Source organism: Pleurodeles waltl, chromosome 5 (genome assembly GCF_031143425.1).
Source record: "Pleurodeles waltl isolate 20211129_DDA chromosome 5, aPleWal1.hap1.20221129, whole genome shotgun sequence".
In the NCBI taxonomy this organism is placed as follows: Eukaryota; Metazoa; Chordata; class Amphibia; order Caudata; family Salamandridae; genus Pleurodeles; species Pleurodeles waltl.
In genome coordinates this window covers 1,281,899,081-1,281,914,076 of record NC_090444.1, presented here as the reverse complement: position 1 = coordinate 1,281,914,076, position 14,996 = coordinate 1,281,899,081, and positions in this window count along the sequence as shown.

Genomic DNA, 14,996 nt, shown 5'->3' with positions numbered 1-14,996 from the left:
AATGATACTAGCTCGCATTCGACCCTGATGTGTCAATAAATTGGTGCAAGGGAGAGTGTGTAATGTTTCTGGAACAGTGTGTGAGCCAGCACATCCTTGATTATGCACAATTGCATCAATTATTTGCTATTACATCATATGTAGCTGCAATTACACATGCAGTAAAACAGTTGGATGGTACCAACAACATCAAAAGCTTGGCGGAAACACTGCACAAAAGGGAAACAACTCACCATTGGAGACTCAGGGAAGAACCACGCCTCCATGGAGCCTGAACTGCAGATCTTCCCCATGATATTCTACATCCTGCTCCACCACAAACACCAACAACTGCGAAGACGACAACGGTGAGTACAGCCGCCTAGCACATGGGGTGGGGGGAAGAGAATCACACACACACACACACACACAAGCACTCCCAACACCATACACACAAGCAGATGCAGTAACATAACATATTTACCCCGTACCCCTCAGGAATAATGCAAGGACCACAGGAATAGATGAAAGTGAGTGTAATAGTATAAATACATCATAAATACGTACATCCAATCTAAAAGTATATACATATGTATAAATAAAAGGACACTGCCCAGTCCTCAATCTGCGTGGGCCACAGGGCCACATTACAAAGTCCAAGGCCCCACTTGACTCCTGCAACAACATGGAGAGAACACTGCAGTGGCATCAGTTGAAAAATAGGCAGGCACCTCAGGGGGACAGGGAACAGGGGCAACTCAGCCGGCAGATGGAACAACACCACTGGTCCTGGAGGGGGCAACATGCCCTGTGCTTGGTCCTGGGGAGTGCAAGGCCACAGTCTCTCAAGTGAGTGATTTGCCCACTGCTTTGTCCTGGGGAGTGCAAGGCCACAGGTTCTCAAGTGGGTGACTTGCCCACATACTCTGGATGGGGCAACATGCCGTGTGCTTGGTCCTGGGGAGTGCAAGGCCACAGTCTCTCAAGTGGGTGACTTTACCACTGGTTCTTAAGGTGGTATTGTGCCCTGTGATCTTCATCCTGGAAAGGAAGGGGTGAGTGGCTGTCTTTACCACTGGTTCTGGAGGGGGCATCTTGCCCTTTGATCTTCATCCTGGGGAGGATGGGGTGAGTGGGTGTCTTTACCACTGGTTCTGGAGGTGGCATCGTGCTCTGTGATCTTCATCCTGGAGAGGATAGGGTGAGTTGGTGTCTGTACCACTGGTTCTGGAGGGGTCATCGTGCCCTGTGAACTTCATCCTGGGGAGGATGGGGTGAGTGGGTGTTTTACCACTGGTTCTGGAGGGGGCATTGTTCCCTGTGATCTTCATCCTGGGGAGGATGGGGTGAGTGGGTGCCATACCCACTGGTTCTGGAGGAGGCATCATGCCCTGTGATGTTCATCTGGAGAGCATGGGGTGAATGGGAGCCATACCCACTGGTTCTGGAGGGGGCATTGTTCCCTGTGAACTTCATCCTGGAGAGGATGGGGTGAGTGGGTGTCTTTACTACTGGTTCTGGATGGGGCATCATGCCCTGTGATCTTCATCCTGGGGCGGATGGTTTGAGTGGGTGTCTTTACCACTGGTTCTGGAGGGGGCATCGTGCCCTGTGATCTTCATCCTGGGGAGGATGGGGTGAGTGGGTGCCATAACCACTGGTTCTGGAGGGGGTATCGTTCCCTGTGATCTTCATCCTGGAGAGGAAGGGTTGAGTGGGTGTCTTTACCACTGGTTCTGGAGGGGGCATCGTGCCGTGTGATCTTCATCCTGGAGAGGATGGGGTGAGTGGGTGTCTTTACCACTGGTTCTGGAGGGGGCCGTGATGCAGATCTTGGGGAGTGCAAGGTCATAGTCTCTCAGGTGGGTGTCATATCCACAGGATTTGCAGGGGGCAGGCTGCACAACAGCCCTCAGCCTGCTCCTGGTGGTTGTGGGGCGAGGTTCGAGCCCATCCCCTGCAGCCTTGGATGTCTGCCCACTGGTGCTGCTGCTGCTGGTGGTGGGAGAGGCTCCTGCCCATCCCCTGCAGCCTCAGACAGCGGCCCACTGCTTGTGGTGGTGCTGCTGCTAGTGGTGGTGGGGGAATCTCCTGCCCATCCCCTGCAGCCTCGGATGGCTGCCCACTGCTGGTGGTGGTGCTGGTGGTGGTGCTGCTGCTGCTGCTGGTGGTGGGTGGAGGCTCCTGACCATCCCTTGCAGCCTCAGATGGCTGCAAGACCATGGTTAGTGGTGGGGGCTGCGACTGAATCTCAGGACCAGGCCCCTTGTCCTTTCTTCCTGCTGGTGCAGGCCCCTTGCCCTTCCTGGCAGCAGCTAGGGATTGCTCCTTGCCCTTTCTGGAGGCAGCTGGGGATTGCTCCTTGCCCTTCCTGGCAGCAGATGGGGGTGGTACCTTGACCTTTCTGGCAGCAGATGGGGGTGGCACCTTGAACTTCATGGTGGCAGCTGGGGAGGGCTCCTTGCCCTTCCTGCAGCACTTGGGGCAGGCACCTTTTCCGTTTGTTGTCCTGTGTGCATGTTCGTCTGCCTGTGTGCTTGGAATAGGTTTGGGTCGAGGGGAATGGGATTGGGAAGAGGAAGTTGGAGGTGGGGGTGGAAACTGGGACAATGGCTGCCATCAGAGAGGTGGCCAGAGCCTGGATTTATCTCTGTTGTGCCACCAAGCCAGTGTGAATGCCCTCCAGAAATGCATTTGTCTGTTGCATTTGGGCTGCCAGCCCCTGGATGGCATTCACAATGGTTGACTGCCCAGCAGAGATGGATCTCAGGAGGCCAATAGCCTCCTCACTCAGGGCTGCAGGGCTCACTTGGGCAGGGCCTGAGGTGCCTGGGGCGAGCGGGCAAATTGATAAGGGGCTGCTGGGAGGGCGGTGCTGGTTCGGGGGTGGCGGCTGTACCTGTAGCTGGGGTGGTCACAGAGGTGTCCGTCACCACCAGGGATCTTCCATCGGAGGAGGTATCCATGTCCGAACTGTCCTCTCCAGTCTCTGCCGTGGTGCTCCCCACGCCCTCCGTCCTACTGGTGCCCTCACCGTCGGTGCCTCCTGGGTCCTGTGGGAAGCAGCTCCCTCCGTCGCCTGTGCCTCTGCTTCTCCGCCAGATGATGTTAATGCACATAAGGACAGGGTGACAAAACAAAAAGGAGAGGGGAAGAGACAAAGGATACACTGGGTCAATGGCTGCACCAACACCATTGTTGGCGTACATACCATCCTCACACACAGGGAACAGCCATACGCACTATGCAATGCACTACCAGTAACAATGCTAGTCACCAGGGCATGGGGAGGGACACATACTGCCAACTGCCTGGGACCCACACAGCCCTGCCCAGTATTGGATTCCTACCAGCTAGGTTGGAGGAATTTCACATCAGATTCCTGCCCAACAATGGACCTACTCTGCAATGTCAGACCTGGTCTAGGGGCGCCCACAGACACACCCACCCGGATACCACCCCATCATGCGTAAGTTGTAATGATGGGCACTGTGCTCACCCCCTTGTTGCTGCTGTGATGCCCTCAACCACCCATCCAGCTCCAGATAGTCCACTGCCAGTATGTGGGCCATCAGAGGGGTCAGGCTTCGACGGGCACCCCTTCCTCCTCTGCCATCTTCCGAGCCCAGCGTCTCAGGTCCTCCACCGTTTCCAACAGTGGCTGCTCCACCTGCCGTAGACCCCCAGGGTCTGCACGACCTTAGCAACGGTACGCCATACACCCTTCTTTTTATGGCCACTGACCTGCAGAGGAAATATACACAGGGAAAGGTATTAGTTAGACCGTCCTGCCTGTTACACTCATGGCCCACCATAGCCCCTTTCGCACAGACATGGCCCAGCATACATGCTGCACGCTGCTCAGGGCCCATCCACAACCCCCTCCACATGAGGTCTTCACACACAGCACTCCATGCAACTGTCCCACAAGCGTCTCTGCCACTCCACCGAGGTGAAGGCAGGGGCCCTTTTCCCAGTCACATGGGCCATGGTAGGTTCCAGGCACAGGTCACAGCAGTTAATGCAGTATAGGGCATCTCCTGTTGAAGGTCAGGTAGCAAGTGGGTGAACAGTGCATCCTGTCGCAGCCGGCGTACATCACCATTGGCCACTGTACCCCATAGGGCCAAATTTTATCCAATGAGGCGATGCACTACGGATCCCGACCGCCTCCCTCAATGGCGCACAACGTCAGCGGAATTACCTCACCTCCACCTGTCCCTCCATACAGAACAGGAGGATGCCATTTCAGGGGGAGGCAGTGCATGGAACATAACTGCGTCACAGAACACAATTGTACATACAGGACATATGCCACTAATACATTTAAAATTCACATCATGCATTGAACTTTAGTGGCTACAATGTACATTTTATGACTGCCTCCTCTCTTTTGCCCTGTAGATTGCAACCACTGCGGATGAATAGGCAATGGAGACATCACCCTGTGCACAAACCCCTGGTGGACTTGGCAACAATGGAGGACAGGCACATTATCCTCACCTACAGACTTGACAGGGCCACAATCACGGAGCTGCGTGCCCAATTGGAGCCTGACCTGATATCTGCTATCCGTCACCCCACTGGGATCCCCCCTCTTGTGCAAGTCCTATCTGTGCTCCATTTCTTGGCAACTAGTTCTTTCCAAGTGACAGCGGGCTTGGCAGCAGGAATGTCACAGCCAATGTTTTCAATTGTGCTGACAAGAGTGTTCGCTGCCCTTATTAAACACATGTGCAGCTACATTGTTTTCGCCCAGGTGGAGGATTTGCCCATGGTGAAAGATGACTTCTATGGAATGGGACATATCCCCAACATAATTGGGGCGATTGATGGAACACATATTGCATTTGTCCACCCTCCCAGCAAAATGAACAGGTCTTCAGAAATCGAAAAAAGTGTTCACTTGATAAATGTGCAGATGTTGTTTTTGGTGGACCAGCACAACTCCCATGTCAATGCTAAGTATCCTGGGTCGGTGCATAATGCCTTTATCCTGAGGAATAGCAGCATCCCAAATGTGATGGCCAAACTACAGAGGCACCATGTGTGGCTAATAGGTGAGCCCTGGTTCCCACCCAGTGGATGTTGGTATATTAGTATGGTGTGGGCCATAAGGGATAGTGTGTGGCTAACAGTTGTGCAACGATATTTGCAGGTGACTCAAGCTACTCCAACCTATCATGGCTACTGACCCATGTGAGGAATCCCAGGACAAGGGCTGAGAAACGTTATAATGAGGCACATGGGCGAACAAGAAGGATCACTGAATGTACATTAGGCCTCCTGAAAGCCAGGTTTTGGTGCCTCCATCTGACTGGTGGATCCCTGTGCTACTCACCCAAGAAGGTCTGCCAGATAATTGTGGCATGCTGCATGCTGCATGTTGCATAACCTTGCCTTGAGACACCATGTGCCTTTTCTGCAGGAGGGGGAGGCTGGAGATGACCGTGTGGCAGCAGTGGACCCTGTGGACAGTGAAGAAGAGTAGGCAGAGGATGAGGACACCTCATCTGCAGTGATTAGACAATACTTCTAATGACACACAGGTAAGACGGTGTTACTTTTCATCAGAGGGGTCAAGTTTCGGTACATTTCATATTCAGTTTTTTGTTTCACATTGTCACTGGCAGGCTGTGATTTCCCATTTCTATGGCCACTCACTGTACCCTTTGGCAAACTTTTTGCATATTTTTGCAGATGTTGGTGCCCCACTATCGCTCCTGGTGTTGTCACTGCAGCCAACTACAGGTCTTTCCTATGTTAACATTACTGTACAGTTGAATTGCAATGTTTACACCTTGTTAAACAAATACATACTTCAATCATTTGACATACTCCATACGTATTTTTTCAAAGTGTGTTTATTGCAGTGCTATGAAGAAAAGGGAGAAGTACAATGGGCTGGGGTGATGATGGAGGAAACTCCAGGGTATACTTCCAGTCTATTTGTAGCACAGGTGCATTGTCCAAGGGGGCATAGGAAGGGGAGACACGACAGTTCAAGGTGGAGAGGGTGACATAGTGGGACACAAGGGTGACAATCAGGAGAGTCTCATTTCCTGGCGGGGGTCTTGGCAATAGTCTCTGGCTTCTTCCTGGATCGCAGGGAACGTTTGCGGGGTGGTTCTCCTTCTGCAAGAGCAGAGGTGCAGGTGGCCTGTTGGTCATGTGGTGGGGCCTCCTGTCCACTAGCGGCAGCTGAAGTGGAGGGCTGTTCAGTAGACTAGCTAGTAGCAGGTGCCCGCTGGTGTGACACTGCCTCCCTCGTAATATTGGCCATGTCTGCCAGCACCCCTGCAATGGTGACCAGGGGGATGCTAATGGCCTCCAAGTCCTCCCTGATCCCCTGATACTGTCCCTCCTGCAGCCGTCTGTTCTCCTGTACGTTGTCCAGGATCTGGCCCAGTGTATCATGAGAATGTTGGTATGCTCCCAGGATGTCGGTGAGTGCCTCCTGGAGAGTCGGTTCCCTGGGCCTGTCCTCCCCCTGGCGCACAGCAGTCCTTTCAGCTTCCCTGTTGTCCTGTGCCTCTGTCCCTTGAATGGTGTGCCCACTGCTACTGTCCCCAGGCCCCTGATTGTCTTGGGTTTGTGGTGTGCCCTGGGGTCCCCGTAGTGGTGGACACACTGCTGATTGACGTGTCCTGGGGACAGAGGTATGAGCACGCTGGGTGGGTACTGTGGTGGTTTTTCCTGAGGGGGGAGGCTCTGTGGTGGTGTGTGACTGTGGCTGGGTAACTGACTGTCCGGAGTTCCCTGATGAGCCACGTTGGACATCCAGATAAAGGCGAGCAGAGTTGCTGTCATCACTGTGGGCCTCTTCTGTGGGGGGACTGGATGTTGCTGGCACCTCTTCTACAGTGACATTGGCTGGGATACCTGTGGGGATATAAATGCAGTGTTATTGTTTCTGTGTGTGATATATTGTACATGAGTGGGTTGCCCTCAATGGTTGTTTTTGCCCTGGCAGCTTTCACTTGTGTACGTTCTCTATAGTGTGCATGCTTTAGTGATGAGTGTCCATGCAGGTCTGTGAGTGGTGTTCATGCATTGGTAGAGCATGCAGGGCTTGGCATTGGGATGAGTGAGATGTGATGGTGGGGTGTGTGGGAAGTGGTGGAGTGATGGCAGTGAGGGTGAGGGTGGGGTTATGATATGGCATGCAGTTAGGGGGTAGTAGTAGAATAGAGTTGACTTACCTGAGTCCAGTCCTCCTGCTACTCCTGCCCGGCCCTCAGGATGCATGATTGCCAGGACTTACTCCTCCCATGTTGTTAGTTGTGGGGAAGGAGGAGGGGGTCCACTGCGAGTCCTCTGTACAGAGAGTTGGTGTTTTGCTGCAATGCAACGTACCTTCCCCCATAGGTCGCTCTACCTATTCCGGATATCATCCCTTGTTCTGGGGTACTGTCCCACGGCATTGACCCTGTCCATTATCCGTGGCAATAGTTCCATCTTCCTAGCAATGGATATCTGCTGCACCTGTGCTCCAAATAGCTGAGACTCTAAATGGATGATTTCCTCCACCATGAGCCTTAGCTCCTCCTCAGAGAATCTGGGGTGTCGCTGTGGTGCCATGGGTGTTATGTGAGTATTGTGGTTGAGGGTGTGTAGGGTGATGTGTTGGGGTGTGTTTTGTGAGGTGCGTGGGTGGTGTATAGGTGATGGTGGTATGTGGCTCTGGTTGTGTGAGTGGTCTTGCTGTCTCTCTCTGGTGGCAATTGTTTGCAATGGTAAAGGGTAGTGGGTAATGTGGGTGTGTGTTTTATAATGGTGTGGGTGTGTGGGTGTGGTGTCAGCTGTGTGTAGTTTGAATTAACCAATGTGGTATTGTTTTGTATGTGTGTGTGTATTTTGAGCGCAGCGGTATGTAGCGCCAATGGTTTACCGCCATTGAATGTCCGCCATCGTGATTCGTGGGTCATAATGTGGTGGCCGTAGTTGTATTGGCGTAACGGTGTGGGTTTTGATACCGCCAGTTTATCATTGACCTTTGGTGTGGCGGACTTTTGTATGTGGCTGAATAGTGAGGGATTGGTGTGTGGGTGCCATAATATGGTGAACGGATCTCTGCCACAGTACGGCAGTCAGCATGGCGGTAAGTGGGATTTACCGCCAATGTCCCAATGAGAGCCTAAGTTAGCTATGCCTATCCTGACCTCTACTAACAAATGTATCCTTCCTTAACCTACAAATAACCTAAGGCACCTATCCTTAATTTATCAATATCTACACATACACCAAATCAGACCTATTAAACAGACCTATGAAACATCAACCCACCACCCCTTAATACACAGTAAGACAAGAGACAAACATACACTAAATCCATACATAAACTACCTAAGCATTGAAACCTTAACAACTACATAGTTTTTCTATATTTCTAATTTTGTTTTTCATAGAGAGACTAAACATCAACTACCTACCCACTGATTAAGCTTCCAATACACATGCCCAACTAACAGTGATTAATTATGAAAAGCTATAGCAACATTACAAACTTCCTAACCTATCTCTAATCTATTACCTATACTAAACTATGCTAACATCATATATAAAAACAAAACAAAATAACAGGGGATGTGCAACATGTCTTCGTTTACTCCAGTTGCTCCAAAATCATGTCCACTGATTTTTGCAGTTTGTCTATTTCTGCAAGATTGTTTCCATCTGAAGTTCTAGGCCTGCCAGTCTCCTTTTAATGTCCTCTTTATCTGTGTTGGCCTGCTGGTCCACACTGGAGGTAGTTTGGGCATTGGATAGACTCCCTGTGGTGCCAAGGGCAGCTGTGCAGTTGAGGGCCCAGGCCCAGCCCCAAGATCTCCAGAAAGTGTTCTGTCTCTCCCTGCACTTGTGTGTACCTTCCCTGCCACTCTATGTCCCCGAGGTGGTGACATTCTCCAACCCCCCCATTTTGGTGAAGGCCTAGCTTACATGCCGAATGTGGAGGTACCTCTCCAACCAGAACTAATTTGCGTTCTTGTGCTCTGGGGTAATCTTATCTGTTGGAGAGGAAGGACAAATGTATCAAACCAAGACAAAGTTGTCTCTGTTGTCATCAATTACATGCATGAACACGTATTAGCAGTACACATGGCATATCCAGAGGACAAAGGACTCTTATGTAACAACTCATAAACAACCCTCATAAGAATCATGTCATTCTCCTAAAGTTAAAATGCTTAAGTGCTAATGTCTTGTCATTATATGAACTGGCTGTGTCTGGCCCAAAAAAACGTTTACACATCATTTTTAACACATTATCTAGGCAGTGATGATTTATACACTTGGGACTGTACACTTGATACATCTAGGTACTCCCTGCAAGGAGATTTAATATTGGCCAGTCACGTCATGCCTCAGTAAAGTGTCACTGTAATGGGAAATAAACCACCCCACACACATTGAGCATTGACTGACTGTGACAGGTGGCTCTAACATATACATAGTGTGGCTAGCCAACCCCAAATCAGCATACCTGTTGGGCACTTCTCCAATATTGACCCATGGACATATCTGGAACACTTACTCATAGATCACAAATAAAATTCATACTTTAGAATGTGTCCTTTTACATATCTAAGTGTCTGTCCATACATATCTGTACAGATAGTTACCTAGATGCACAAGAACTAATACTTAATCCATGCGATGGGGGTGTGCATGCATTCTATAGATCGCAGTTGTATGAATAGACATTGCTCTACCATGCACACAATAGCCTTAAATGGTTCAGTAGTAAATAATAATTTGGGAGAAGATGGGCTTGATTTTGAACTTGCTGGAAGGAATACTCAGTCACAAACATAACAGATATCAAGTCCTCAATAATACTACCCCCAGAAGATATAATGGGATCATAATACAGAGTACAGGATATCCATCATGTTTGTGACAGAGCATTCCCCTCCACCAAGTTCCTAATCTGGCCCAGTATGTGTAACAACAGCAGTAAATGGAATGTTATATGGCCCGCATGCAGAGAACAATGTGCATACATGCCTTTGGGAATGAACACATTGGCCTTATACCTCTCAGAACACTACAAAGGTAAGAACATGTGCCTGTTATAGGGCATTGTGTATATGAGAGCAGGAGTCAGGCATGAAACTGCATTGGCATGTGTGGACTGCTGACATGTCATGACATAGCACCTATGAGCCTAGCCTTCACAGCATGGTCTGTTCATTTGTAAAGCCACTGTAAACATGTCTTTGTGTGGAATGGTATGTTCATTTATCAGAGTTATGACATATCATGGCATCCTAACCAAAATAAAAATCTGAATCTTTGTGACAAATATTTAGGGGCTTATTGACAAGCCCATGTGCACCGCTGGAACGTCACTTTTTATGAAGGTCTGGTGGAGCACACGACAGGGCCATATCTACAAAGCCACATCAAGCCACCCTGCATAGCTTTTCATGGCCTTGTGGAGTGAGCCAGTGCTGTGCCATGCTGTGCCATAGGCGTTCCCATGTATCTTCCATGGCATTTGAAACATTACCCGATTTACAACATGCTATACACCTGGGAATGCATCAAAAGTCTACACCTCCCCAGGGGAGGCACAGGAAAGTGCAACAAGGAGAATTCATATATTTCTTCTTCCTCTTCATAATTTAATGTGTGCTGTATTCTGCAACACACATAAGGGCTTATTTAAAAGCAGCTTGTGTTGCTGGTGCTACACTTTTTGTGGCACACCTGTGGTGCATGCTGCAGGCCCATATCTACAAGGCCACACAAAGCCACTTTTGGCCCTTCATCGTCTGCTAGATATGGAGTAAGGCAATGCAGTGCAAGTTGGAGTGTTGCTTTACTTTGGGTCAAAGAGACATTCTATGGGTTTTGCGGTGGGTGTTTCCATGCAACACCCATTTATTTTGATGCATTCCCAGATTTACTACGTTTTGTAAACCTGGGAATACATCAAAAGCCTGTGCCTCCCCAGGGAAGACGTAAAGGAGGTGCAACAAGGAGCAATAACAAAATGCCTTCTTGTCTTTTCAGTTCCTATGTGTGTGGCAGACTGCAGCACACATAGTAAAAGGAAATCACCTCAAGTCATTGTTTTTGTGCAGGAAAGTGTCCCTTCCTGTACTAGAACAATCATCCCTATAACACAGAAACCCTTGCACCATGGTGCAAGGGAGCCTGTCTTGGCACATGGAAGCCTATTGGGTGCTAGCGCTTCGGAAGGGGACATGATTGCGCCATATCTTAGAAATAAGGAGCATTCCTGGTCTATTCTTTGACTCTGGGCAGTGCAGCATTAATGCTTGCAGTGCTGCCCTGAACCAAAGACTGTACATATACTCCTTAATGTTTTACAACTCAGGCTTTTTAGGAACTTACCAGTAGGTTCACCAACTTCAATTCCAAGATGATCAAGGAGATCTCCTCTCGGCTGATGATGTCTGCCCAACGGTGTTTGTGATGACGTATGCTCTGCTGTACATTGAAGATCTGTGACATCTGGTACTGAACCTTGGCCCAACGCTGTCACCTCTCCTGCCTATCCTTCCTACCATAAAGTGTCACTTTTCCTACTAAAGAATCTTTTTCTGATGAACAGGTTGTGAAATAGCCTATATGTTAGTTGCACCTTTCTTTTTGTTTCTAGCTCAATATCTCTTTACATACATGCTTTTAGACTTGGGCTGTGTTGTATGTCTTCAATCTGAGTTCCCTTCATGTTCCAATGCCAATGTGTCATTTCCTATGCCTGGATTACCGATGCGCAGGATTTTTGATACATTTGTTCACTTGAGGTAAACTCCCATTTCATGCTTCACTTTTCATTTTCCTTGGAAAATTCATGCATAGTTTTGAGGGAAACTTACACAGGAACACCTGCCTTGCAACAATTAATACTTACTTGATGCAGCCGGATCAAGAGCAGTAAACGTTCGACTCAGGTTGACTAAAAGTGATGCTTCGGCGTAGATGCATTACCTTGTAAATATGGAATAGTGATGGCGCAAACTCCTTGTAAATAAACCCTTTTGTGTTTTGCCATTTTGTTCAACGAGACTGCTCATTGACAGATTTACCTATGAGATTGGAGGGACTGATGCATTTGCGATTTTTGGGAACATGCAGATGAGCTACGCGAGTTTCTGCGTCATGCCTGTAAAAACCAGAAGAATGCTTAGGTTTTCAATTCAAATGCCATGCTTTTAGAAACCAGAAGAATGCTTTGGTTTTCAAATCACATGCAAAGCCAGTCGATCCTCCATTACCCTGCTCACAGCTATTGCCACAGACAATTCCAGTCTACTGAATATCAAGGTTAGTTCCAGTCTTCTTCATTTCAAAGACAGAGTTTCCCTTTAAGCCTCTTCTTTCAAGACCAAATGGTGATTCTGACTATGCTGCCCTGTGTACGAAAACATTGATTTGGGTGTCTCTCTTCCCATTACATCTATTCTGAGACTATCATGGACACTTTGGCCCAAGATGAGGGCTGTCATGAGTAGCCCCTGGACATTAATCACACCTTGCCAGAGTTTGGTAGAGTGTTCACTGACCAGTTCTAGGATTTTGTAACTTAACAAAATGTGATGCCTGGGGGCACCGATTTGGTCCAGAAGAATGGAAGTAGTTACATTTTCACCAGCAGAGGCAGGTCTTGGGCATAGGCTCTTGCTTCATATGGTAAAGGCCTCTGGAAAATAATGTTTGATTGTAAATCTCAACTATTTAATTCAGAAGCTGCATTTTAAGATGAACATGTTGAACACATCGTAGCCCTAATCTCCCTGAGAGAATGGTTGAAAGTCATCAGTCTTCAGGCTGCCCAGCTGTACATACAAATCATTTGGAGCAAGAAAGGGTTATTGTAGTAATACAAATAACCAGTGTGGAAGTGTTTTCACTAATTAGATATTGACATAATAATAATCACAACTAAACGCTCCTTAAAACGTAGTTCTGCACATTGCGTTTTCATGGAGACGTGTATCTAGCTTCAAACACAGACAAATGCATTTTTCTCTTTTTTCCTATGTTCTTTGCTTTGCTGTCATCTATGTCATGGTCAAAAGTGTATTTCTTTTCATAAAGTAAAAGCACTCTTGAAACAGCAGAATGAATGGCGAATGTGTTAGGATTCAGTTTTTTTTACCCATTTGAGCTATGTACAACATAATAATGTATTGAAATGTTAGTTTAATTTTTTTAAGTAGTTTTTTTTTATGAATAGTGCTTGTCAATAGAAGCGTATGAGAGTGGGAGTGATCTCATAGAGTATTGTACTGTACTTACCTTGAGTTGTTTTGTCTCTTAGAAAGAAGCATTGAGAGAATGAAACCAAATTGATAATGATTTTACGAGTTGTAGTTAAATGTATTTTGTGTTTAGGACATTCTTTACTAAGTTTGCTAAATGGACAGAAGCTGTCCTGTTCCCATGAAGACATCGTCATCATATTAGTTCCAACAATGAGCTATCATCAAGAGACTCTACAGGATGTTGCATTTTGCTGATATGTTTTGTTGTGTCAAGGCATGTACCCAGACTAGAGATTAAGGCTTTTTCCTAAACCGCTCGAGAGACCACTTTGCAGACTTTTTTGAGAGCACTAGACAAATTTCAACTCACACTATTTGCTAATAATTCTTAGGTTCAGTCTGGGAAATACGTTTGAATCTAATCTTAAATTCATGCTTCTTTGAGACTCTACTTAGTTTCTCAAACCTCTCTTTATGGGAAGTTCCGTAACAGCTTTCAAGGTTTCACCTCTCAAACCTTGAGATCTCTACGAGTACTGCTGATACTTTTCACCCTGTTTAGATCATAATATGGAAAATCTTTAAGGAACGCCTTTCATGGTATGTTCTCTAATTGTACTGAACATTTTATGATATGCTAATAAAGAATTTAGGGCCATGTGTACAAAGGCATTTTGCATTTCTTAACTGTGCAAATCACTATTTTAGGCCAATATACACCAAAATGGCATTTTGCATTTTCTATGAAAGGCGGTGGTGCGAAATACAATTTATTTCTAGTAAAAATTGCATTTTGGAAATCGCTAAATAGAAAATCGCAAATAGGAATTTCCTAATGGCGAATTGCTAACACTATGTACAAAGGACTTTCTGTGGTGAATAGTGGCAAATGTGCCATTTAGGAAGTGCAATTACCATCAATGTGGATCTGGTGCTAACCAGGTGAAAACAAAACAAAAATTACTCTAATTGCATCTGGCTCATTCAGAATGGCAGCACTCCATGTCGTGAGGAGGAGGATGAAGATTTTGGCTGGTAGGCAGAGAATGAGGTGGAAACAGGGGAGGATATTTAGGTTGAGGTCACCATTTTTTAACAAGCTGAGGAGGAGATATGAGAATTACAGGCCCAGTAGCGAGGTAATCTTGGAACTAATTGCTGAGTTGCAATCTCAGCAACAGATCCCCAACAATCAGAAGCAATGCAATCCCACCACATGGGAAGGTATAGTGTTGTCTACACCTTTTGGCTTCAGGCAGTCACCAAGGAGTTCTAGCCGTGGCAAGAGGAGTGTCACAAAGTGCAATTTCTTGGTTTTGTCATAGGTTTCTGAACACCATGGTTAGCAAAGTAAACAAATACATATGTTTACCAAATATGTCCCAATATTTGCAAAAGACCAAAGTAATGTTTTACAGGGTAGTACAGTTTCCACATGTAATTGGCTGTGTTATGGCACACATATTGCCCTATGCGCCCCTGTGCAAATGAATTCACACGTATCAATATGAAAAGCACCCATTCGCACCCTGTATAGGTAGTGTGTGATGCCTTATGCATCATAACTGACCTTGTATGCAGATTCCTAGGAAGCACTCATGACTCCTTCATGTTCCGCCACAATATAATACATTACTGACTGTCTCGAGGAGAATTAGGCGATGGCTTATTACTTGGCAGGAGAATTGCTGAGTCAATGCATACAATGGGCAGAACTGTTTGTGTAGTGTGACCTCATGGTTTATCCTTCTCATGCTCTTTAAGCAGACTTGCATC